The sequence below is a fragment of the Procambarus clarkii genome, chromosome 21 (genome assembly GCF_040958095.1).
Source record: "Procambarus clarkii isolate CNS0578487 chromosome 21, FALCON_Pclarkii_2.0, whole genome shotgun sequence".
NCBI lineage: Eukaryota > Metazoa > Arthropoda > Malacostraca > Decapoda > Cambaridae > Procambarus > Procambarus clarkii.
The window spans coordinates 33074530-33101236 of NC_091170.1; the positions used below are offsets into that span (position 1 = coordinate 33074530).

Consider the following 26707-nt stretch of genomic DNA (forward strand, 5'->3'; position numbering starts at 1 on the left):
TGGGAACCCCTCACCCTGCCCTGGGAACCCTCACTCTGCCCTGGGAACCCCTCACCCTGCCCTGGGAACCCTCACCCTGCCCTGGGAACCCCTCACCCTGCCCTGGGAACCCCCTCACCCTGCCCTGGGAACCCCTCACCCTGCCCTAGGAACCCTCACCCTGCCCTGGGAACCCGTCACCCTGCCCTTGGGAACCCTCACTCTGCCCTGGGAACCCGTCACCCTGCCCTTGGGAACCCTCACTCTGTCCTGAGAATCCATCACCCTGTCCTTGGTAACCCCTCACCCTGCCCTGGGATCCCCTCACCCTGCCCTGGGAACCCCTCACCCTGCCCTGGGAACCCCTCACCCTGCCCTGGGAACCCCTCACCCTGCCCTGGGAACCCCTCACCCTGCCCTGGGAACCCCTCACCCTGCCCTGGGAACCCCTCACCCTGCCCTGGGAACCCCTCACCCTGCCCTGGGACCATCACCCTGCCCTGGGAACCCCTCACCCTGCCCTGGGAACCCCTCACCCTGCCCTGGGAACCCCTCACCCTGCCCTGGGAACCCCCTCACCCTGCCCTGGGAACCCCTCACCCTGCCCTGGGAACCCTCACCCTGCCCTGGGAACCCGTCACCCTGCCCTTGGGAACCCTCACTCTGCCCTGAGAATCCATCACCCTGCCCTTGGTAACCCCTCACCCTGCCCTGGGAACTCTCACCCTGCCCTGGGAACCCCTCACCCTGTAACACGTGTTCGTGTCCCTCTCTCTTTACTTCCTCTTTCTACTCCCTCTACCCGTATTCTTACGTTTATTTCTAAACCAAGGGACTCCAAAACTTTTACCAAAGCCAACTCCACGCCACGTGGTCCTAAGACGATTGACCGACTTAGGATTCTACACCCAGTATGACGTGACCTAAGCTCTGAACAAAACCCTAGAGTCACCTCTGCTGCCACCACCAGACCAGTAATACAAGAGCAATGATCGAGGTCTGGATCGATCACGCTAATTAATCAACCTAGGGGGCTTGATCCCCACTATAAACGATGACCTTGAGTGTGGAATAAATTACACGGTAATGATAATTCCGATTCGATGTTAGAATCGGCGCCCAATGCAACTCTGCCTCGTGTGGACCACGTGACCAGGACAAGTATACACATAAAACACATGGAAACAATAAAATGCAAATTAATAACAAATTTAATTTATTAAAAGAAAACTAAAACAAAATCTAAAAATGTTCACTCCCTATCACTTTAACACTCCCTACTTGACCTGAATGGCAAATGAGAAGACTATCCCTATACTTAACAATAGCAACTATACCTCTATGTTTTCCAGCTAAGATGTTGTGCTGGTTTGGGGAGAGGTAAGATGGTTGACCTCTCCCAGCTGCTCCCGTATTCACACTGATTTCTTCCTTGTCTGGTCTCCCCCAGACAGAACATTGTATCCTTCCGCCTAGTCAAAGTTCTACCCAGTTACTAGCAAGGTTTAAGTTATAACAATTAACCTCTGTTGTACTTAATTGATCCAGACTGGTTGAATTATTTTACTGAATTAAATTACAAACATCTAACGGCAGAGCTGTTCCCGATCACAAAAATGGTTATTAAAACTTTGAGAAATATTAGATATGTCAACCCTGCTGACCTATGACCGCCGGTCACTCCGCCTTAAAAGTTAGATCCGATTCGTGACGTCACTGATGGTGACTTAAACTCAATAATTAGAATACTCTTGATATTGTATCCAGTACTATTATACAATCCAATTTTAATGCAAAATGAATAAAGGCTAATTTTCTCTAATTTACTGAATACTATAGGATGATTCATTATACGCAGCTATGAACAACGCGTCGGTTATTTCCACCGCGAATTCCCCTGGGGGTCAGGTCACCATGCGGCTCAGCTTCCCATTCTCTTTTGTCGATAAACCACTCTGGATAATTCTTACAACAGCCTAGTTTGTTACAACCCCCCCGCACAAGCACTTAGTAAACCTTGTTAATTTGTTAAAATTCACGAGGTTTAGTATCCAAACCCACAATTCAACTCATGCCACAAACAAAAGCTAACCTAACTAATAAAATTTGACAAATAATAGTCCAACATCATAATGAACATGTTCATATTTCATAAATTTCTCAGCTGTCAACTGACAGCAATCCTCCAATATCAGGAAACATACATCCTATCCTTACTGACATAGCTAAATAACATGTCCCTACTCTACCATCAAAAAACTAGCTATTAAACTCTCTTGGCTCTTCACTAGCCAAGTCCATGTGTCCTCTAGAGCCGGCCACACCGTGCTCAAACAAACATTAAAGTTATATCATCAGACTGAACTTTCAGTCATCCGGGAGCGTACTACGGAACTATCAGGTTCACATCCGTGTACTAACCACTCCCCATCAATGTCAACCTTGACATGTTAAGGAACACACCTAACGTTTATTACATGTATCTAAAAATATAAAAAAAAATTCCTATACTATATCACAGGTTTCAGCTGACTGTACAGCCAAGTGTTCTCACTCACTAGAAGTGTCAATGTTTATATTGGTCCGCCTCTCCTGTGTTCAAACATTCTGCAAAAATAGCACAACATAATTTTCCATAACCGTTTGTTCTGGGCTGAGACAATTACACAGGGGCTTCGATTTTGATTACTGACCAATTTATAGCGTAAAATTTTCATATATACCAGAATTATTTTAAATCTATTTTTCAACATTTAAAAAGTATTGATTCTAAATCTGTTTTTCAACATTTAAACAAAAGTGTCCAGATGTTCTTTACACAGATGTTCAGAGCCAACTTTGTTGTTTGTATCAATTGTTCATATTGAGTAATCGAAAAAAAAAATCGATGCTGCTGGATGCTGAATGTAGTCGCTGACGATGACGGTGTCGATCTTGCTTCTCCCCATGTGTAGACATCAATACCTGGTCCTCTTGTACTCCCATCCGGTACTCCTGAATGACGACAGAGTGTAGTAGAGCGGAGTGCCAAGTGACAGCTGTAGAATACTGTTACTTCGGCCATTAATCTTGCTCTCGACAGTCCACACGCCTTCGTATCAATCACAGTTCACACGGCAGTCTTGATGTTAAACTTGACGTCGCAGATGACCACAGCAGAGCAGGACTGGATGTACCAACGGTGTCTCTTAGCAGGAGTGGTGTCAGAAGGTCGTAGACGCGGGTTGCTTGTTTGCAGAACAGGTGAATCTCGTCTTCCATCATTGCTCACGTCATCTCAGGCGTTTCTTGATGTCACCAGGTTACTAGGCCGTAAACACCAACTGTGTATACCCTCGTACCGCCGACTTTAGGCCAAAGGAGACAATTTTGCGACCTTCTATTGGCGAGTCCCGGTACTCTGTAGGGAAACCGTGCCTTCCACCTGTGACCGCCTTACTTCTGCTTTCTTGTTACTTCAGATGACGTAATCATTAATCTTCCGGCGAAATTCTTGAGTACTGCTACGTGCTTTCCATTTCTTGACCTCTCCTCCAACACTGCTGGACTGACTGCAGTCTTGATGACGCAGCAGGTGGGTATTGGTGATCTCGAGACAGCTACCCCGGCGTTGTATGGCACCTCCGGTGACTGCTATAATGTGGACAGCTCGCTGGCCCTGACAACCTCGTTAGTGACGTGAGGCGTCGGCCGGGTGACTCTTGGACAGTCACTCATCCCCAAAGTAACTGATGTATGGGTTACTGGGTCTGGTGGGGGGAGGGCTTTGTGTAACGTGCCTCCCCCCTCGGTCTTTACAGACAAGGGTTCACGTGTGGCTGGAACAACTGGGTCGGTGTACCAATCAGACCTGGGAACAGACAGACACAACACAGCGGAAGCATAGATATACTCTGGGTTTGGTGGAGGTGGAACCCCAGAGCACGGTAAAAGTTGCTACCTGAGTTAAGTATAGACATAGTACATCTCATTGCCTTTACAGGAAAATCTAATCAATACTAAATTATACTAACTAAGGAAGTTACTTTACTGTACAGCGCGAGATCTCGTCACCATAGGGTGGCGAGACTGCACCTGACTACTGATGAGCGATGACAGAGGGTCATCCTCATCTGCTGACTCGTCGGTGAAGCCATGAGTCAGCACTGCTGAGTCAGGAACTAGACCCGCTGAAGGCAGTTCTAATTCCTCTCTAGCATGATAATGTTTCAATTTATTCACGTGAATTGTCCTTTCCACCTGGTCAAAGTTCTACCCAGTTACTAGCAAGGTTTAAGTTATAACAATTAACCTCTGTTGTACTTAATTGATCCAGACTGGTTGAATTATTTTACTGAATTAAATTACAAACATCTAACGGCAGAGCTGTTCCCGATCACAAAAATGGTTATTAAAACTTTGAGAAATATTAGATATGTCAACCCTGCTGACCTATGACCGCCGGTCACTCCGCCTTAAAAGTTAGATCCGATTCGTGACGTCACTGATGGTGACTTAAACTCAATAATTAGAATACTCTTGATATTGTATCCAGTACTATTATACAATCCAATTTTAATGCAAAATGAATAAAGGCTAATTTTCTCTAATTTACTGAATACTATAGGATGATTCATTATACGCAGCTATGAACAACGCGTCGGTTATTTCCACCGCGAATTCCCCTGGGGGTCAGGTCACCATGCGGCTCAGCTTCCCATTCTCTTTTGTCGATAAACCACTCTGGATAATTCTTACAACAGCCTAGTTTGTTACAACCCTTCCCTGGGAACCCCTCACCCTGCCCTGGGAACCCCCTCACCCTGCCCTGGGAACCCGTCACCCTGCCCTTGGGAACCCTCACTCTGCCCTGGGAACCCTCACCCTGCCCTGGGAACCCCTCACCCTGCCCTGAGAATCCATCACCCTGCCCTTGGTAACCCCTCACCCTGCCCTGGGAACTCTCACCCTGCCCTGGGAACCCCTCACCCTGCCATGAGAACCCCTCACCCGGCCCTGAGAATCCCTCACCCTGCCCTGGGAACCATCACCCTGCCCTGAGAACCCCTCACCCTGCCCTGGGAACCATCACCCTGCCCTGGGAACCCTCACTCTGCCCTGGGGAACCCTCACCCTGCCCTGAGAACCCCTCACCCTGCCCTGGGAACCATCACCCTGCCCTGAGAACCCCTCACCCTGCCCTGGGAACCATCACCCTGCCCTGGGAACCCTCACCCTGCCCTGGGAACCCCTCACCCTGCCCTGGGAACCCCTCACCCTGCCCTGGGAACCCTCACTCTGCCCTGGGGAACCCTCACCCTGCCCTGGGAACCCCTCACCCTGCCCTAGGAACCCCTCACCCTGCCCTAGGAACCCCTCACCCTGCCCTGGGAACCCTCACTCTGCCCTGGGGAACCCTCACCCTGCCCTGGGAACCCCTCACCCTGCCCTGGGAACCATCACCCTGCCCTGAGAACCCCTCACCCTGCCCTGGGAACCATCACCCTGCCCTGAGAACCCCTCACCCTGCCCTGGGAACCATCACCCTGCCCTGGGAACCCTCACCCTGCCCTGGGAACCCCTCACCCTGCCCTGGGAACCCCTCACCCTGCCCTGGGAACCCTCACTCTGCCCTGGGGAACCCTCACCCTGCCCTGGGAACCCCTCACCCTGCCCTAGGAACCCCTCACCCTGCCCTAGGAACCCCTCACCCTGCCCTGGGAACCCTCACTCTGCCCTGGGGAACCCTCACCCTGCCCTGGGAACCCCTCACCCTGCCCTAGGAACCCCTCACCCTGCCCTGGGAACCCCTCACCCTGCCCTAGGAACCCCTCACCCTGCCCTAGGAACCCCTCACCCTGCCCTGAGAACCCATCACCCTGCCCTGGGAACCCTTTATATATATCTCTATATACACACACAAGACGGTACATTGGGTTCGTGAGAGTACACACCATTGGTAGCAAAATTTTACTTTAACATGATAACTACATATAAATTGATAGAAATTATTACAAGGTGGGAAACTATGAGGATGAAATTAGGTACTTTTTGGTTTTACTTTTGAATAGGGCATAGGCTGGATTTTTTTTTAATCCGTCAGGGAGTGAGTTTCAAAGACTGGGCCCTTTTATTTCAGCCCGTCCTCCAAAAAATGGGGAGGTAAATGTAACAGCCCCCTTAAGTGCAATTATGTACTATGTACAGTCAGGAAATGTACTTATTACACTTAGTATTAAAACGTATTGTCAATTCGGAGGATGGGCTGGATGATAGAGTATACTTACTGGCCGGTCGGCCGAGCGGACAGCACGCGGGACTTGTGATCCTGGGTTCGATCCCAGGCGCCGGCGAGAAACAATGGGCAGAGTTTCTTTCACCCCATGCCCCTGTTACCTAGCAGTAAAATAGGTACCTGGGTGTTAGTCAGCTGTCACGGGCTGCTTCCTGGGGGTGGAGGCCTGGTCGAGGACCGGGCCGCGGGGACACTAAAGCCCCGAAATCATCTCAAGATAACCTCAAGATAACCTTTCCCAGCATGCTCCCCACGCAACAGTTGCCTAACTCCCGGATACCTATTTGCTGCTGGGTGAACAGAGCCATTTGGTGAAAGGAAATGTGCCCAACCATTTCTGTCCAGCCCGGAATTCGAACCCGGGATCCCCGATTGTAAGTCGAGAACGGAGCCATGCGTAGATTCAGTAGTATCGGAGGAGCCGGGAGCCATTGTAACAGACGACCAACAGCTGCCAGGCGGCGCCAGGAGCAGTCAGCACATATAGGTGAGCAGATACTGGTTGTCACAGGTGGGAGTCAGCGGGAACATAACGGAAAAGGGTGATGATGAGCGGGAATAAACGGGAATATAACGGTAACAAACGGGTAATTCGGGTGGGTAATTCGGTCCCATTTTCTTCCCGCCATTTTGTGCCTTGACCTTTGCACTGGTGGCATCTGGCGGGCGAGAGCGGAACTGTCCTCCGGCGGCCGTTCACACCGCCTCCCATACGAGGCTTCCATATACTTGAATTCAACACGCAGTTAGTGAAGGGGGGGGGGTGTGCAGGCGAAGGGGGAGGGTCTGGGGCAGAAGGTAGGGGGGTTAGGGCCATTGAGGGAGTCCAATAGAGGGATTGGGGAGGAAGAGGAGAGAGAGAGAGAGAGAGGTTGGTGATGGGTAGTAATGGGCGGGGCGTTTGTCAGCGCATACAACCCCCCTCCCCACTCCTCCCCTTCCCCCCTAACAACTTCGTTTATGTCACCTTAACCACCCATTAGACCTGAGTAAGTGGTCGCCTGGTGGGAGCTTAGCGTAGGGGGGAGGAGGAGGAGGAGGAAGGGATCATTACCCCTTAACCCCCCTTCTCCCAGACCTTCAATAACTACGTTGCACCTTCTCCAAGACCTTGATCACGTGTTGCTAGTGCAACCAGTCTGTAGCCTCGGCCCTGGAGCGGGGGGGGGGGGGACTGTGTCTACAGGTTTGGTGAAGGAATTAGACGGCCAAGACCAATCCTATGGGAATGGTGCAAATTTCCCTTAAGGTCAGCCCAGGTCACTGGTGTCCAAGGTCAGCCCAGGTCACCGATGATGGTGGACCACCAACGGTGATGCTGGACCACCAACGGTGATGGTAGACCACCAACGGTGATGCTGGACCACCAACGGTGATGGTAGACCACCAACGGTGATGGTAGACCACCAACGGTGATGGTAGACCACCAACGATGATGGTAGACCACCAACGGTGATGGTAGACCACCAACGGTGATGGTAGACCACCAACGGTGATGGTAGACCACCAACGGTGATGGTAGACCACCAACGGTGATGGTAGACCACCAACGGTGATGGTAGACCACCAACGGTGATAGCATATCAACAACGGTCAAGAAGAATGTATAAATACCTCCAGGATGTATGACAACCACATGACCTTGTTAAGTAACATGTACCGAGGAGGATACATGGTGATATCCTGTTTTTATCCAGCATTAATTGTGTTTACAATTAACAATTTACACTTTACAATTGTAAACACGTCCTCACACCCACCGGGAATTCAGTACTTCACAACTGGTATAAGTAGCGTCGAGGAGTGTCTATAGCTGCTTCTCTCTGGAATGGCCTGAGATTTTGGTTGGTCAGTCTTGCATACGCCGCTGATGGTATCCGTTTGATGTGGGCTTCGGGAGGAAGAGAGAGAGGTTCAGTGCGATATTAACCTCTGGTCTTTTTCTCTCTGCCTGAATCTTTTAGGATTTCATTTCCCACTTGGTACTTAGTGTCTTGGTACTGCTCCCTATACCTAGTTTTATTGCTTTGCATTTACTTGAAGTTAAACTCAAGTAGCCATTTGTTGGACTATTCCGTTAGTTTGTCCAGATCATTTTGTAGTCGCTTGCTGACTTTCTTTCTTAATCCTCATCGTAATATTTGTATCATCAGCAAACATTGAGAGGTTATCTTGAGGTTATCTTGAGATGATTTCGGGGCTTTTAGTGTCCCCGCGGCCCGGTCCTCCACCCCCAGGAAGCAGCCCGTGACAGCTGACTAACACCCAGGTACCTATTTTACTGCTAGGTAACAGTGAAAGGAAGGAAGAATAGGGTGAAAGAAACTCTGCCCATTGTTTCTCGCCGGCGCCTGGGATCGAACCCAGGACCACAGGATCACAAGTCCCGCGTGCTGTCCGCTCGGCCGACCGGCTCCCTGCTCCGGTGAGAGGGGCGAGTCCTGTCACTGGACATTTACATATATCAAGAACAGGATAAGTCCGAGTACTGATGTGTGTGGACTCTGCTGATGACATCTCACTACTCTGAGAGCTCCCTGTCTACTGGTACTTACGAAACCCCTTACTCGTTCTCGCCTGATTATCCAACTTAATCATTAGTGTCTTATTGGGGGTTCTGAATCAAAGGCTTTCGGGCAATCCACAAATATGCAGCTTACCCAGCCTTCTCTGGCCAGTCTGCTTTCGGTCACCGGGTTACATTATTTTATCAAGTTTCTTCTATAAATGCTACAAGGCCGGCAATCTGGTGCTCAGGCTCATCACTGAGCAGCTTACATGCATCTGTGGGATAGGTAATGGAAGGTTATATTTACTGCTGAGATAACAGACGATGATAACCACTTGCCAGCATGATATAACCGTCGCCATTGGCGCGAGTGTGAAGGGAAGAGGCTCGTGTTGAAGGATAAAGTGGAGATCCTCCTGGGAGTGACAAGTGTTCCTACAGTAAATCTGTGTATCTATGTATTTATGCATGTAGGTTAGCTTAGCATTTTAAAAGTATCGAATCATCTTCTGTGGTTGATTGTTCAATAAATCCCTGAACTATATGTTTAACAGATCTCTAACCCTGTCCATGGAGGACAGAAGAAAATGTATATATGCTGGTTAGCATTGTTAATGTGTGGCCACGTCTGTGGTACGGGGAAAAAAACAGGACCCCCCCCCCTCCCCGTGCTAACCATCGCCCTTAAGACTGTGAACAAGACACACACACAATATTAACAACCATCTCCCACCTGCTGGGAGGCGGGAGACAGCTCCAATATTCTATATGAAACAAAGTTTATTTACATCTCGAGTACGGACCTCTTTCCTGGACGGCCTGCCACTGTGTTCTGGAGGCAGCAGCTATACTAAGCTAAGCCACTCACGTCCAGAACTATCCACACTAAACTAACCATTTCACCAGTCTTCCAGTCCGAAGAAATGTGGATGGCCTTACTGTTATGTACAAGGCCAACGTTCCCGTGGTTCCCACCTGGTTCAACTTCCTGGACAAGCAGCAGTTGGCTATTAACACACAATACCTTCAACTACCAGCAATTTCATTCTAGCTGTACCATCGTCAGTTTTATCACCCCGTCAGCGTTCACTTACTCCTGCCCTTTACCGCACTTGAAACACTTTCTCACAACACACTCACATGCTCCTCGAAGTGTAGCAGTTGGAGAAATAGACTCCGTGATCCACACACTCATATCCAACCTTGTCGTTTATATAACGTTGCTTAAGTGTTAGGTAACCTAACACAGAGATTAGCGCTAGGCTTCCTAACACAGAGATTAGCGCTAGGCTTCCTAACACAGAGATTAGCGCTAGGCTTCCTAACACAGAGATTAGCGCTAGACTACCTAACACAGAGATTAGCGCTAGACTACCTAACACAGAGATTAGCGCTAGACTACCTAACACAGGTTAGCGCTAGACTTCCTAACACAGGTCAGCATTAGATTACTAACACAGAAATTATTGTTATTGCAATGATTCATTAACTAGTTTTCTTAGCATAGTTATGTTTATATAACTGTTATGAGCTAGTTTCGACAACTTCCTGTAATCTATTATCTATCTTCATGACTCTTGCGCTGGAGAGGGACTTTTTGCCACTGTCTCCAGTTTTCCATCTATGTTCCCAAGCACCGAAGCTCCGCATTTGAAACACTGTTTTCCTGTCAAGCTGTAAATTCCCCCCCTTTAAAAATCTTGTATGTCGTTATCATGTCTGCCCAATCCTTGTTCCTCTAGTGTGATGAGGTCTAGCTTTCCCTCACTCCTTCCTCACAGCTCAGTTCCCCAACCCGTTCTCGTACTTTCTTACAGTCAATATTGACTTATTTAATACGTGCATATGTGACATACTAAACATACTAGTTTACCTTGAAAAGCTTCATAGAAAACACCGACCTTACCTAACCTTCTTAATATGTTAAGATAAGCATCTTATTGCTTCGTAATTACAATTATTACTTAACCTATACCTATAATAGGTTAAGTAATTATTACTTAACCTATACCTATAATAGGTTAAGTAATAATTGTAATTACGAAGCAATAAGATGCTTATCTTAACATACTAAGAAGGTTAGGTAAGGTCGGTGTTTTCTATGAAGCTTTTCAAGGTAAACTAGTATGTTTAGCATGTCACATATGCACGTATTAAATAAGTCAATATTGACTGTAAGAAAGTGCGAGAACGGGTTGCAGTTCCCTTAGGTCAGAAACGAGTCTTATTGCATGTTTTTGGGTCGTTTCCAGTTTCTCTTTGAAGTTCTTTAGATGGGAATTCTAAGATTTTTGTTTCTTAGAGCCAAAGACGTTCCCTCTGTGAGCTGTGGTTCCCTCCTTCTGTGAGACTATCTTGAGGCAGTTAATATTTACTCTGTGTTTACCTCGCTTCATTCATCGTTGACAATCAAGAGTCAACCAAACTGTTGGTGCTTGAATTCTGCTGTAGACACTACAGCCAGGTTGATCATAGGCGGTTTGAGAGAACGCGTGAAGGTCCCTCTACAACACCGAGGAATGGTGGTAATTGTCCTTATATTTCTACAGGAAAAAGAGGGGGTTTCTTCAACATTATACAGCTTCACCACTACCACCACTGACGGGACCATTAACCACACCTCACCTGTCTACCACCACTACCACCACTGACGGGACCATTAACCACACCTCACCTGTCTACCACCACTACCACCACTGACGGGACCATTAACCACACCTCACCTGTCTACCACCACTACCACCACTGACGGGAACATTAACCACACCTCACCTGTCTACCACCACTACCACCACTGACGGGAACATTAACCACACCTCACCTGTCTACCACCACCACCACCACTGACGGGAACATTAACCAGACCTCACCTGTCTACCACCACTGACGGGAACATTAACCACACCTCACCTGTCTACCACCACCACCACCACTGACGGGAACATTAACCACACCTCACCTGTCTACCATCACTACCACCACTGACGGGAACATTAACCAGACCTCACCCGTCTACCACCACTGACGGGAACATTAACCAGACCTCACCCGTCTACCACCACTGACGGGAACATTAACCAGACCTCACCCGTCTACCACCACTGACGGGAACATTAACCAGACCTCACCCGTCTACCACCACTGACGGGAACATTAACCAGACCTCACCCGTCTACCACCACTGACGGAACCATTGACCAAGGATGAAGGGGGTAGTCTAGACAGCGCTCATCCTCCACTTAAGGGACTCACCACATTACCATCTGGAGGGACGAGCACAGTACTCCAGGGGCCACGCTACCTAACTGCCGTTCCTCAGGAGTTTAATCCCGTCAAATTACACCCAGATGGGTGTTATCCAACGATACAAGTGTGACTGTAATGTGCTGTAACAGCGCTTTTATACAGGGAAATCCTTGTAATCAACTAACGGCCGGAGTGGGATTGAAGTACGATTATTTGCGTAATTTTTCTCTCCGTGTCAGTCATTACCTGATGAGACAACCCTGGCGCACGGCAGGGTCTGTGGCGTGGTTGCTGTGGTAGGGTCTGTGGCGTGGTGGCTGTGGTTGCTGTGGCAGGGTCTGTGGCGTGGTTGCTGTGGCAGGGTCTGTGGCGTGGTTGCTGTGGCAGGGCCTGTGGCGTGGTTGCTGTGGCAGGGTCTGTGGCGTGGTTGCTGTGGCAGGGCCTGTGGCGTGGTTGCTGTGGCAGGACCTGTGGCGTGGTTGCTGTGGCAGGACCTGTGGCGTGCATGCTGCGGCAGGGCCTGTGGCGTGCATGCTGCGGCAGGGCCTGTGGCGTGCATGCTGCGGCAGGACCTGTGGCGTGCATGCTGCGGCAGGGCCTGTGGCGTGCATGCTGCCGCAGGGCCTGAACATTGTGCTAGTCACTAACAGATACTCGTCAAAAACTTACTGACAGTCCAGATATTTACAGGTTTTTACACAGTTCGCGTAAACACCTCGAGTATTAACCGCCCACGAAATATGGCTCCGTAAATGACCAACCATTTTGGCTACCGTGAGATGACCACACTACCACGATGCTACCACACTACCATGTAGACACGTGCAGGCTACACCTAGAACCACCTGCTGCGAGGCTCACAGACCCACGTAGCTACCTAAACGCTGTTGATTAGCAGCACTTTAAGGAGCGTGAGCAGTATACCCTCAAGGAGTCGAACTGGGGGCGTCTTGGTCATCCCTATTACGTCTGAACACAGGTTACAGCAGGGGCCCCATCGGCTCCTAATACCCGTCAACTTGGCTCTCACAGAATGCCTAATGGGACCAATTTTTCACGCCTGCTCTTGCGGGCGTCACACGGCGCCCCCTCCCACTGTTGTGATAAATTACTCCAGCGTGCAGATTTGCAATCGTTCCCGTCAGTGTATATATTTTTGGGTTCCAGTTTGGGCTACGCGACGGGTTTTCGGGTCCTGGAAATTTTGTTTCTGGTGCTCTGGGAATTGACAAGTTGTCTGGGGATATTTTGTAACAGGATTATTATGGCGGGTTCCAACATGTGTATTTAAGTGTCAGTGGCGTCCCTGGGTCTCTGGGGTCGTGAGCCCTACCCCCTGAATAAGGGGGAGGGGGGCTACCCCTGTGTAGGGCTCCTCAAGACCTCTGCTCGTGCGTTTTGCTAAGCCTATATTTAAACATTTATGTATATATATATATATATATATATATATATATATATATATATATATATATATATATATATATATATATATATATATATATATATATAATATACTTCTTGACACAATACTCTTTCTCGTCAAGGTGAGCCAAAGATATATATTGTAGTAGAGTACCATTGTCGTAAACTGCTAAGCCACGCCATGCTTCGTGCAGTATACCAGTTTACTTTCAGTTTCTCTTGGCTGTAGCGAGGTCCTAAGTGGCTGTGGTCTACATGGCCTTACAGGTCACTGTCACCAGTGCTGGTGCTGGAATTTGGACCTTTTTCAAGATGTGGCATGTATCACTGCTTGCTACACCTCTCATTCATTTCCCGGGCCTTCTCTGCTTGTCCTCAGCGGCACATCTTGGATCTGCCCTCCTACTTGCCACCCTGGGGCCAGATTCACGAAGCAGTTACGCAAGTACTTACGAACGTGTACATCTTTCCTCAATCTTTGACGGCTTTGGTTATATTTATTAAACAGTTTACAAGCATGAAAACTTGCCAATCAACTGTTGTTATTGTTATAAACAGCTTCCTGGTGTTTCGGAGCTCATTTATTGTTTAATAACTGTAAACAAAGCCGCCAAAGATTGAGAAAAGATGTACAGGTTCGTAAGTGCTTGCGTAACTGCTTCGTGAATTTGGCCCCTGATCAATCAGACTTTTGGTACCCGCAACTCGCAGTTTTCTCTATACGTGCGTGGTATTCTAACTAGGAGAGGGGGGGGGGGAGACATCCATTACACCTTTCCTGCTCAAATATGACTAATTATAGTGATGTCAGACTAATATATATTCCCACATGCACACATTTTATACCATTTGGTGTTTATGTATAACGTAATTGAATGTAATTTTCTGTAGGAAAGTAAAAAAAGTACCAAGTCACGCGCGCGCGCGCGCTTGGAGGTAACATCCTTCCTTGTACCATCCAGTACTCCGCTACTATGGCTTTACCAAGAGTAGCTGGCGGCGCCACCAAAGACTTTAGTACACATGCCGCAAAGTAGCACCATTTTGGCCACAAATGCCATGAATCAGCATCACTTAAGCCGCAAATAAACTTCCTGGACAAGTGTGGTGGTACTGGTAGGGGGGGGTACTGGTAGGGGGGGTACTGGTAGGGGGGGTACTGGTAGGGGTTGGTACTGGTAGGGGGGGGTACTGGTAGGGGGGGTACTGGTAGGGGTTGGTACTGGTAGGGGGGGTACTGGTAGGGGGGGTACTGGTAGGGGTTGGTACTGGTAGGGGGGGTACTGGTAGGGGGGGTACTGGTAGGGGGGGGTACTGGTAGGGGGGGTACTGGTAGGGGTTGGTACTGGTAGGGGGGGTACTGGTAGGGGTTGGTACTGGTAGGGGGGGTACTGGTAGGGGGGGTACTGGTAGGGGTTGGTACTGGTAGGGGTGGTACTGGTAGGGGGGGTACTGGTAGGGGGGGTACTGGTAGGGGTTGGTACTGGTAGGGGGGTACTGGTAGGGGGGGTACTGGTAGGGGTTGGTACTGTAGGGGGGGGTACTGGTAGGGGGGGTACTGGTAGGGGGGGGTACTGGTAGGGGGGGTACTGGTAGGGGGGGTACTGGTAGGGGGGGTACTGGTAGGGGGGGTACTGGTAGGGGGGGTACTGGTAGGGGGGGGGTACTGGTAGGGGGGGTACTGGTAGGGGGGGGTACTGGTAGGGGGGGTACTGGTAGGGGGGTACTGGTAGGGGGGGTACTGGTAGGGGGGGTACTGGTAGGGGGGGTACTGGTAGGGGGGGTACTGGTAGGGGGGTACTGGTAGGGGGGGTACTGGTAGGGGGGGTACTGGTAGGGGGGGTACTGGTAGGGGGGGTACTGGTAGGGGGTGGTACTGGTAGGGGGTAGGGGGTACTGGTAGGGGGTACTGGCAGGGGGGGATGGTGTCGAGTACTAATATTTGCAGACCTTTCCCAGCGGGGCGGGGCTCAGTCCCCAGTGTCGTGGTGGGGGTCGGTGGGCAGCTCCCCCGTGATCACAGCTCCGCCACCGCCACAAAAACGGCTCCCCAGAACCTGTTTTTACTCTCTAAGCGACAAATTACAGGAGTTTGGCCGGTATTATCCCAGCAAAAACGGGCCAAGTGGCTGGGAGATACTTAACAGATATATATATATGACTGCATCTCACACCTGAGATAGTGTATAGCAGTTCACGTGACAGCTGTATTTGGTACTTTCCGCCAAGTGGTTACTATAAGTACTATCATATCTCCATGTGTCTCTGATAGCAGTCTTGTCTTGTGGACACATTACTGGATGTGTCAGAGGGGATGGGATCGATGATTCAGCGCGAATCTTCTCTATTTCTCTTATGTTTTTCGTCACTTTAGAAGTTGAAAAATGAACTCTCTTGAAGTTCGTTTGACCTGAGAGATGTGTTTCGTTAACTTGTGTTGACATTATCAAAGGCAGAGTTTGAATGGTTACAAGGTGATTGATTGATGATGATTGTTGAAGATTAAGCCACCCAAAAGGTGGCTCGGGCATGACTAGCCCGTAAATCACAAGGTGTTGTTGTTGTTTTAGATTCAGCTACTCGGACAACTACTACTTGCAACAAATGTTCCAAGTAGCACGGGCTACGGTGAGCCCGTAGTGGACTTACCTGGCACAGGAGCGGTGGATCACAAGGTGTTTTTGCTGCCAGATATATAGCCGAGGATGAGGTGAAGGTGAAGCACTTCACTAATACCAACCAGCCCACTGCAGCTTACCTATCTCCTATGGTCCCATGATGGCTCGCGCCGTGTATTATACCACACACAACATGGGTGTCTATAGCACTAACTCTTGATGTCCCGCACGCTAGTCCTATTGTGTCTGTTGTCTTATAAACTGATAATTCTGACGTTCGGAGTTTTTGTCGAGTCTGGCCTTTATGTTGTGGGTGAAGGTGACTTCCATAACTCTTTGACCACCCAAAATACTCACCCGCTGGTTTTAAAGCTGCACATTTTTCCTTCTTGTTGTGTCTGCTTCCCCCCACCATACTCCACCCCATCCTCCCCCACCATACTCCACCCCATCCTCCCCCACCATACTCCACCCCATCCTCCCCCACCATACTCCACCCCATCTTCCCCCCACCATACTCCACCCCATCCTCCCCCACCATACTCCACCCCATCCTCCCCCACCATACTCCACCCCATCCTCCCCCACCATACTCCACCCCATCCTCCCCCCCACCATACTCCACCCCATCCTCCCCCACCATACTCCACCCCATCCTCCCCCCCACCATACTCCACCCCATCTTCCCCCCACCATACTCCACCCCATCCTCCCCCACCATACTCCACCCCATCTTCCCCCCACCATACTCCACCCCATCCTCCCCCACCATACTCCACCCCATCCTCCCCCACCATACTCCACCCCATCTTCCCCCCACCATACTCCACCCCATCCTCCCCCACCATACTCCACCCCATCCTCCCCCACCATACTCCACCCCATCCTCCCCCCAAACTCCACCCCATCCTCCCCCCACCATACTCTACCCCATCCTCCCCCACCATACTCCACCCCATCCTCCCCCACCATACTCCACCCCATCTTCCCCCCACCATACTCCACCCCATCCTCCCCCACCATACTCCACCCCATCCTCCCCCACCATACTCCACCCCATCCTCCCCCCCACCATACTCCACCCCATCTTCCCCCCACCATACTCCACCCCATCCTCCCCCACCATACTCCACCCCATCTTCCCCCCACCATACTCCACCCCATCTTCCCCCACCATACTCCACCTCACCCTCCCCCCCATACTCCACCCCATCCTCCCCCACCATCCTCCACCCACCATACTCCACCCCATCCTCCTCCATCATACTCCACCTCACCCTCCCTCATCATACTCCACCCCATCCTCCCCCAACCATACTCCACCCCATCCTCCTCCACCATACTCCACCTCACCCTCCCCCACCATACTCCACCCTATCCTCCCCCTACCATACTCCACCCTATCCTCCCCCGCCATACTCCACCCCATCCTTCCCCACCATACTCCACCCCATTTTCCCCCACCATACTCCACCTCATCCTTCCCCACCATACTCCACCCCATCCTCCCCCACCATACTCCACCCCATCCTACCCCCCCATACTCCACCCTATCCTCCCCCCACCATACTCCCCCTCCCTCCACCCCCCCCCCCCCCCCCCCCCTCCCATCTCCACAAGCAACGATTCACCACAGCAAATGTCTCAATTCCCCCAGCTAACGATTGCCATCTGAGCGCCGTATTTCAGCACCACCCTTATTTACCCATTACTTTATGGGCTCTGAATAGTTAGTTCCTTCCCGCAGACAAAACAACAAAAGACCCACAGTGACATTTGTGGCTCCGGAATGACTGGACGGTGTACCGTCCATAAGGGATCTCTCCGGAATGACTGGACGGTGTACCGTCCATAAGGGATCTCTCCGGAATGACTGGACGGTGTACCGTCTATAAGGGATCTCTCCGGAATGACTGGGGCGCTGTACCGTCCATAAGGGATCTCTCCGGAATGACTGGACGGTGTACCGTCTATAAGGGATCTCTCCGGAATGACTGGACGGTGTACCGTCCATAAGGGATCTCTCCGGAATGACTGGACGGTGTACCGTCTATAAGGGATCTCTCCGGAATGACGGGCGCTGTACCGTCTATAAGGGATCTCTCCGGAATGACTGGACGGTGTACCGTCTATAAGGGATCTCTCCGGAATGACTGGGGCGCTGTACCGTCCATAAGGGATCTCTCCGGAATGACTGGGGCGCTGTATCGTCTATAGGGATCTCTCCGGAATGATTGGGGCGCTGTACCGTCTATAAAGGATCTCTCCGGAATGACTGGACGCTGTACCGTCTATAAGGGATCTCTCCGGAATGACTGGACGGTGTACCGTCTATAAGGGATCTGTCCGGAATGACTGGACGCTGTACCGTCTATAAGGGATCTCTCCGGAATGACTGGACGCTGTACCGTCTATAAGGGGTCTGTCCGGAATGACTGGACGCTGTACCGTCTATAAGGGATCTGTCCGGAATGACTGGACGGTGTACCGTCTATAAGGGATCTCTCCGGAATGACTGGACGGTGTACCGTCTATAAGGGATCTCTCCGGAATGACTGGACGGTGTACCGTCTATAAGGGATCTCTCCGGAATGACTTGTTATTGGATGTTGTGTAGGTGGTGGGACGGAAGGAGGTGGTGTCCATCTCATAATATGGACTATCACTCCATGGTCACACTTAACAAATGCCTTTACAAAGTCTGTGTATACAACATCTGCCTTTTGTTTTCCTTCTAATACTTCCGTGATTCTGTGACAGTAGTTGAATAGCTGTGAGAGACGGGATCTTCCCGCTCTAAATCTATGTTGACCTGGGTTGTGGCGCTCATTGTTCTCCGTAAAACTGGACCTCTGACTCCTCACCACCCTTTGAGACACTATTATTATGTGTGATGTTAGTGTGACTGGCCTAGAGATTTTTTTTGCCAATGCTTTACTGTGGGGAAGAAAGTGGTGGTGGTGGTGGGGATGGTGATGGGGAAGAAAGTGGTGGTGGGGGGGGGGAAGGTGATGATTAACACATCCTCAGCATTACCTTCGCCTACATGACCCCAACCTCCCCCCTCCCCCATCCTCTCATCCCCCCCCTACCCCCACCCCCAACCCCACACACACACACACTATAACACCCCGTAATACGCAGCATTAAAGTGATGCATTGTTTGTAATGCTCCTCTTACAGCGACAACTTATTTTCACCAAATATGATTTTTTGTCCGGGTTAATTCTCCCTCTCCTGCATTATTCCGCGTATGGACGACCGTCCGGCCTTGAACACTTCTATACAAGCAGCACGAGGCTCCACCTACAATTGGAGCCTGCTGTAATGTACGTGGAGCCTGCTGTAATGTACGTGGAGCCTGCTGTAATGTACGTGGAACCTCGCAGACGCAAGGTGCTAGTCAGCTCCAGCAACCTGCAGTAATGGATCCCTGAGTTATGTCACACTGGACCACTTGCACAATGTTTGAAACGAGTATCAAACATTGTGAGTCGCAGCTGTGGTACCTCTGGAGTCTCTTGGGACAATACCTGGAGCCTCTTGGGACAACATCTGGAGCCTCTTGGGACAATATCTGGAGCCTCTTGGGACAATATCTGGAGTCTCTTGGTACAACACCTGGAGCCTCTTGGGACAACACCTGGAGCCTCTTGGGACAACACCTGGAGCCTCTTGGGACAACATCTGGAGCCTCTTGGGACAACACCTGGAGCCTCTTGGGACAACACCTGGAGCCTCTTGGGACAACACCTGGAGCCTCTTGGGACAACACCTGGAGCCTCTTGGGACAACACCTGGAGTCTCTTGGGACAACACCTGGAGTCTCTTGGGACAACACCTGGAGCCTCTTGGGACAACACCTGGAGTCTCTTGGGACAACACCTGGAGTCTCTTGGGACAACACCTGGAGCCTCTTGGGACAACACCTGGAGCCTCTTGGGACAACACCTGGAGCCTCTTGGGACAACACCTGGAGTCTCTTGGGACAACACCTGGAGCCTCTTGGGACAACACCTGGAGTCTCTTGGGACAACACCTGGAGTCTCTTGGGACAACACCTGGAGCCTCTTGGGACAACACCTGGAGCCTCTTGGGACAACACCTGGAGCCTCTTGGGACAACACCTGGAGTCTCTTGGGACAACACCTGGAGCCTCTTGGGACAACACCTGGAGTCTCTTGGGACAACACCTGGAGTCTCTTGGGACAACACCTGGAGCCTCTTGGGACAACACCTGGAGCCTCTTGGGACAACACCTGGAGCCTCTTGGGACAACACCTGGAGCCTCTTGGGACAACACCTGGAGCCTCTTGGGACAACACCTGGAGCCTCTTGGGACAACATCTGGAGCCTCTTGGGACAACACCTGGAGTCTCTTGGGACAACACCTGGAGCCTCTTGGGACAACACCTGGAGCCTCTTGGGACAACACCTGGAGCCTCTTGGGACAACACCTGGAGCCTCTTGGGACAACACCTGGAGCCTCTTGGGACAACATCTGGAGCCTCTTGGGACAACACCTGGAGTCTCTTGGGACAACACCTGGAGCCTCTTGGGACAACATCTGGAGCCTCTTGGGACAACACCTGGAGTCTCTTGGGACAACATCTGAAGCCTCTTGGGACAACACCTGGAGTCTCTTGGGACAACACCTGGAGCCTCTTGGGACAACACCTGGAGTCTCTTGGGACAACACCTGGAGCCTCTTGGGACAACACCTGGAGTCTCTTGGGACAACACCTGGAGCCTCTTGGGGACAATAGCTGGAAACACAATAATAACAAAGTTCCAGTTGGGGATGAAAGTGAATTGTGGAGAAGGGGGAGGGGAATAAGGCGCGGTGGATTGTTGATGAGTTGGGGAGATGGAGGAGGGGGTTGGGGAGGGCTTGGGGTGGGGGTTGGGGTGGGGTGGGATGGGGTGGGTGTGGGGGTTGTGGTGGGGGTGGAGGAGGAGGTGCAGGCGACAAAAGCCATGTCAGTTCCGGCCATTAAGCAGTTGCAGATACTCAACTGTTTCTCGATATTGACAGGAAGCGTGTTCCAGCAGAACACTCCACACTGAGAGAGCCCACACTGAGAGAGCCCACGCTGAGAGAGCCCACGCTGAGAGAGCCCACGCTGAGAGAGCCGACGCTGAGAGAGCCGACGCTGAGAGAGCCCACACTGAGAGCCCACACTGAGAGAGCCCACACTGAGAAAGCCACACTGAGAGAGCCCACACTGAGAGAGTCACACTGAGAGAGAAACCCTTGGGTAATGACCTCAAGGGTTGCTCAAACCCTTGGGTAATGACCTCAAATTATTTCCAGATTACCTTCCCTTCAGTTTACGGTGAGGTGGTTACTGAGACGAGTGTCCCCGCAGTGTGGTGAGTGACCAGGCCTCCTGGCTCATGATGCCTCTGTCCACCACACTGCCGGTCACCCCTCTGGACGCATGAACCATAGCTCGGTTGATCAGGGGACTCTAAGGTGGATGTTTATCCAAGTCTCTTTTGAACGCAGTCAAGAGGACAGCAAGTAATGAACCTTATATTGAGAGAAAAGGGGTTGAAGAACCTTGATTGTGTCTTCGAATATCTTTTATGAGGTGGGGGAGTACTTTTTGATGTTGTTATTGTGCACATCACTACCTGCCTTGTACTGGTTCTGGTGATCAGTGGCCCTCGCGGTCTGGAACCAGGCATACCAGGTGGTGGTCAGGTCAACCAGGCTGACCAGGTGGTGGTCAGGTCAACCAGGCATACCAGGTGGTGGTCAGGTCAACCAGGCTGACCAGGCTCTCTCTTTCAACAAGAGAGAGAGAGAGGTAGTGACCAGCAGGTCACCACCAGCAGGTCACCACCAGCAGGTCACCACCAGCAGGTCAACACCAGCAGGTCACCACCAGCAGGTCACCACCAGCAGGTCAACACCAGCAGGTCACCACCAGCAGGTCAACACCAGCAGGTCAACACCAGCAGGTCACCACCAGCAGGTCAACACCAGCAGGTCAACACCAGCAGGTCACCACCAGCAGGTCACCACCAGCAGGTCACCACCAGCAGGTCACCACCAGCAGGTCAACACCAGCAGGTCACCACCAGCAGGTCACCACCAGCAGGTCACCACCAGCAGGTCAACACCAGCAGGTCACCACCAGCAGGTCACCACCAGCAGGTCACCACCAGCAGGTCACCACCAGCAGGTCAACACCAGCAGGTCACCACCAGCAGGTCAACACCAGCAGGTCAACACCAGCAGGTCACCACCAGCAGGTCACCACCAGCAGGTCACCACCAGCAGGTCACCACCAGCAGGTCACCACCAGCAGGTCAACACCAGCAGGTCACCACCAGCAGGTCAACACCAGCAGGTCACCACCAGCAGGTCAACACCAGCAGGTCAACACCAGCAGGTCACCACCAGCAGGTCACCACCAGCAGGTCACCACCAGCAGGTCAACACCAGCAGGTCAACACCAGCAGGTCAACACCAGCAGGTCACCACCAGCAGGTCAACACCAGCAGGTCACCACCAGCAGGTCACCACCAGCAGGTCACCACCAGCAGGTCAACACCAGCAGGTCACCACCAGCAGGTCACCACCAGCAGGTCACCACCAGCAGGTCAACACCAGCAGGTCACCACCAGCAGGTCACCACCAGCAGGTCAACACCAGCAGGTCAACACCAGCAGGTCACCACCAGCAGGTCAACACCAGCAGGTCAACACCAGCAGGTCACCACCAGCAGGTCACCACCAGCAGGTCAACACCAGCAGGTCACCACCAGCAGGTCAACACCAGCAGGTCAACACCAGCAGGTCACCACCAGCAGGTCAACACCAGCAGGTCAACACCAGCAGGTCACCACCAGCAGGTCAACACCAGCAGGTCACCACCAGCAGGTCAACACCAGCAGGTCAACACCAGCAGGTCACCACCAGCAGGTCACCACCAGCAGGTCACCACCAGCAGGTCAACACCAGCAGGTCAACACCAGCAGGTCACCACCAGCAGGTCACCACCAGCAGGTCAACACCAGCAGGTCAACACCAGCAGGTCACCACCAGCAGGTCACCACCAGCAGGTCAACACCAGCAGGTCACCACCAGCAGGTCACCACCAGCAGGTCAACACCAGCAGGTCAACACCAGCAGGTCAACACCAGCAGGTCACCACCAGCAGGTCACCACCAGCAGGTCAACACCAGCAGGTCAACACCAGCAGGTCACCACCAGCAGGTCAACACACCCCAAGCTGGAACACGACAATTTAGAAAGGAACCAGAAAGGGATGGGTAATAAAAGTGGACATAAAAGGGGAAAGATAACTGGAGGAAATTAGAAGAAAAAGGGAGGGGGTAAAAATAGAACGAAAGATAAGAAAAACCAAGATAAGAAAACGGAAAAGGAAAAAGTGGAATGAATAATCGATGGTGAAAGCGGAAGCGAGGCAGACTGGAGGCAATGGTGCGTGGCTGAGAGGCTGGCCGGCCAGGGTAGTGTTAGGGCGATGTGCGTACCGGAGAGGCGCGAGGGACGCGACCTTGCTGGAGGGCGTGGCATGGTGTTCTCTTGCCACCCTGGTCGAGGTAATGGTCCATGCACGGCTAAAAAGAGCCGATCTAGTGCCGCTTTTGAGTGCTGGTCTTTAGAGGCGGCTGCCACTCTGTGCTGGTCCTATAAGGCGGCTGCCACTCTGTGCTGGTCCTCGGAGGCGGCTGCCACTCTGTTCTGGTCCTCGGAGGCGGCTGCCACTCTGTGCTGGTCCTCTGAGGCGGCTGCCACTCTGTGCTGGTCCTATAAGGCGGCTGCCACTCTGTGCTGGTCCTGTGAGGCGGCTGCCACTCTGTTCTGGTCCTCGGAGGCGGCTGCCACTCTGTGCTGGTCCTATAAGGCGGCTGCCACTCTGTGCTGGTCCTATAAGGCGGCTGCCACTCTGTGCTGGTTCTCTGAGGCGGGGGCCACTCTGTGCTGGTCCTTGGAGGCGGCTGCTACTCTGTGCAATCCTATGACAAGGGACTCGCATAAACAGGACACAATTTCAGCAGATGGGAAGACCTTCAGAGCATTGTCCACGACGTAGTGAGTCTATTCTGGAGTATGCCGTCCCTGCCTGGAACCCCCCTATCTACCTACCTGTTATTGGTTCCGGGGATCAACGTCCCCGCTGCCCGGTCTCTGACCAGACCTGCTGGTTGGTGGTCTGGTCAACCAGGTGCTCTCAGTCTGAAGTGTGAATCACAGCTTGTTTGATCAAGTCTCCTTTGGAGGAGTGAATCAAGTTCTTTCTCTTGAACACCTAAACAATACAGAGATAAACAACGAGGGCTCGTACCAGACCTGAGAGGATTGAGTTGTAAGGAACAACTGAGGGACCTAAACACCTAAAGAGAGAGAGACGATATCCTAGTGACATATCAACGAAGATGACACGTTGATATCACACAGATATTAGAAAGCGCCTTTTTTAGCATAAGAATAATAAGGAAATGAATTACACAAGACTATAGAGGGAGAGATCGTATAGATTCCTTAATTACACAAGACTATAGAGGGACGGATCGTATAGAGTCCACTTCAATATGTTATATCAAAACACAGAGATAGCAGGAGACATGAGAGCCGTGTGGGTCACAGTGCATTAGGCAGGTGGGGAGGCTCGAACGCTTGACCCGGCAAAAAACGTTTCCAGTGAGTACATTCAGACGGGTACACTAGGCAAGCAAATATCTCGCGGCCTGGCGGATCGGGCTGGGGAGGGGTGGGGGGTCGAGGCCCTATGGACCCGGATTTCATTCCTGGCTGGGGTAGAAACAAATGCCCAGTTTTTCTCACCCGATGCCTCTGTTCACCTAGCGGTGAAAAGGTAGCTGGACAGCTGCTACGGGCTGCGAATGTGTGTGTGTGTGTGTGTGTGTGTGTGTGTGTGTGTGTGTGTGTGTGTGTGTGTGTGTGTGTGTGTGTGTGTGTTAAGTGAGCACAGGCGTGACTATATGCACACCTGAGCCTATACACCCTGGTGTGGTTCTTACCCAGGAGGAAGGCTTCCTGCACATGAGTTGTGAGCAGAAGTCAGGTCCGGTTTCGTCACATTTGGTTACGTTAATACAGTGAACTATTCTCACACATGTGAACTATGAAATTCGAAAACTATGTGAGTATCTCCTAGAATTTCATCTACAGAAAACCAAATTTTTCAGACCGTTTCAAAGAAAATGTGTTAAACATAGACTTTGTGTATTTTAAACCAACGATTTATAATACAATAGTTATAACTTTCGAGACTATTTTCTATTTAGAACAAAGGTTCACTAGCCAGGTAACAAACAATTATTAGAACCGCAATAGGCTTTCAAACCATCACAAATATCTAGATAACTGTTCAGGTAGTTTGAGTGGGGCGTTTGAATTAGTTCACCCGGAAAATGGACTCGCCCGCTTACCCTAAAGACAGGACAGGAACGGGTAACAAATCCGGAAAAGTTAAAAAAAAAAAAAAAAATAGCTTTAATATTGGCCAATTTAGTTGTTTCTATTTATATTTAAACTTGCATTTTTTTTATCTATTGATTAAATATATAAAATCCAACCCAGGCGGGTCGGGTTTTAAGAAATAAATATTTTTTGTTTAAAACCCCATGTACACATCTAGCTTAAACGCCTACGTGAATTTGTGCTATCTTAATTTAGAATCATTCACTCTCCCATCATCACAGGGCAAGATATCACCTCTATCAGCATTATCACTTCATTATCATTGTAAACAAAAAAATCACCATCGCTATCTCTATCGCCATTGTAACCACCCGCACAATCACCATCACAGCTATTATTTCCGTATCGTCACAATCACCATGCTTCTATTTTGTCACTATTGCCACTATCAGCGCTGTAACGCTTGTCATAACCATCACCATAACTGCAATCACATTCCTTCACCATCACCACCTGTATCAGACCAACTACAGTGATCTGTGCACAAACAGTTCAATAAATATCCAACCTGCCCTCTTACAAAGAACGTCGCTTTTTGCACGTATGGGTTACATAAGACCAACAAATGGTCCTACTAGACAATGGAAGCGGCTCGCGAAAGTGACGCAATGTCCCGTTTTCTGTTTTGGGTTCTCTGGTAGATTAGGAGTGACGTTTAGGTCATCTAGAGATTATCTACAGGTTATCTAGATATGATTTCGGGGCTTTTAGTGTCCCCGCGGCCCGGTCTTCGACCAGGCCTCCACCCCCAGGAAGCAGCCCGAGACAGCTGACTAACTCGCAGGTACCTATTTTACTGCTAGGTAACAGGGACATAGGGTGAAAGAAACTCTGCCCATTGTTTCTCGCCGGCGCCTGGGATCGAACCTAGGACCACAGGATCACTAGTCCGCTCGGCCGACCGGCTCCCCTTCATCTAAAGTGGAGTCTGTAACAAAGAGATCAGCCGTGTCAATTGGAGTCCGTTACAGCGCTGCGGAGCTCACAAACTCTTCAACAAATACAAAGTTGTCATGATCCGAAGAAAGATGTACGGGTTTCGTAGGTGTTTGTGTAAATGCTTGAACTTTCTCTCTAGTGTGAGGGTGTGTTGGAGGAGGGGATAATGGGTGGTCCCTGGGTTACACACACCCGCCCCCGTCCTTACAGCTCAAACCCACCCACTCCGGCTCC

At 50.9% G+C, this 26707-nt stretch overlaps 1 protein-coding gene across 3 annotated transcripts in view; it reads right to left on the reverse strand.

The window, feature by feature from the left end:
- The window catches only part of LOC123760632 (runt-related transcription factor 1), a 186035-nt gene that overhangs the window by 66105 nt on the left and 93223 nt on the right, over nt 1–26707 (reverse strand). The window lies entirely within an intron of this gene.